This window comes from Pteropus alecto, unplaced genomic scaffold (genome assembly GCF_000325575.1).
Source record: "Pteropus alecto unplaced genomic scaffold, ASM32557v1 scaffold12, whole genome shotgun sequence".
NCBI classification, from domain to species: domain Eukaryota; kingdom Metazoa; phylum Chordata; class Mammalia; order Chiroptera; family Pteropodidae; genus Pteropus; species Pteropus alecto.
Genome location: NW_006432669.1, coordinates 2,278,712 through 2,279,701, shown reverse-complemented (window position 1 = coordinate 2,279,701; position 990 = coordinate 2,278,712). Strand labels below are relative to the sequence as shown.

The window sequence follows — 990 nt, the reverse complement described above, 5'->3', positions numbered from 1 at the left end:
TGGATAGATGAATAAATTCATTTTGTTGGTTCTCAAATCCCTCACTTTAACATCAGGGAAACTGAGGCACCAGTTAGGTGACTTGCCCAAGGCCACACAACCAGAATCTAGACCTTCTAATTTAGGGAGAATCTCTGCTCTGGATTCTGCAAGAACCATCCCGGTATCCCGAGCTCTCTCCACCTGCCGCATGGGCGCCCACCCGGACCCCGACCTCTCTTCCGGACCAGTGCAGGGTTCAAGGCCAACCTCCCTGGAACAGTCAGCCTGTTGGTGTCCCCAGCTTCTCTTGGCCAAGCCCAGGGCGAGGGCCGGGGAACCGGGACGGGTTACCTGCGCCGCACCACGCCGTGCTCTCCCTAGAGGTCTGAGGCCCCGGGAGCAGGAACGCCAGGGTCACCGCCAGCCCCTCCCGCCCCGAAGGGCCCTGCCAGCCGCCGCCAGCCGCGCGCTCCCGCCTCCCGGGCCCGCCTGCCGCGCAGCCAACGCTTCGCCACTAGTTGCCATGGGGACGCGGACCGAACTCGCCGCCAACGGGAGTGGGGCGGGGTGGGGGGATGGGCGGACCCGCCGCAGGAGCGGCCAAGAATGGGGCTCCCTGGCCGCAGAAACTTCACCCACGCGAGCGCGACCTCGCAGTCTCGCAGTTTTACGTCTAGTGACTGAGATCACATTCGGGATTCTTTCCTTTTTGTGGCATCCACTGCCTAGCCTAGCGTCCGGCACCCGACAGGAATCTGAGAAATATTTGTTGAATGAATGAACCAACAAACAAAGTGTAAATAGCGGGGGTTGGAGTTGGAGTCTACACCCAAGTTTCTTAAATCCCCTTGGCCCTCCTCCCTCTTACCCACATTTGAAATGGCATGAAAAAGAAATAGCTTTGGGGTAAAGGGAGATGCTTTCACGAAAATGTCTTCCAGTTATGAAGAGCTGGGTTTCTTTTAACAGCATCGCTCAGTGCGCAGCTACTGTGGTCGCAATAACAGC

The 990-nt window shown here is 58.2% G+C and overlaps 1 protein-coding gene across 1 annotated transcript in view; it reads right to left on the bottom strand.

The window, feature by feature from the left end:
- DEUP1 (deuterosome assembly protein 1) overlaps nt 1-391 on the bottom strand; it is a 65,966-nt gene extending 65,575 nt beyond the window's left edge. The window contains exon 1 of the mRNA XM_006907471.1: nt 334-391. The gene's annotated coding sequence lies outside the window, so the exon portion shown is untranslated. The remainder of the gene's footprint in view (nt 1-333) is intronic.
- Nucleotides 392-990: the final 599 nt, after the last annotated feature.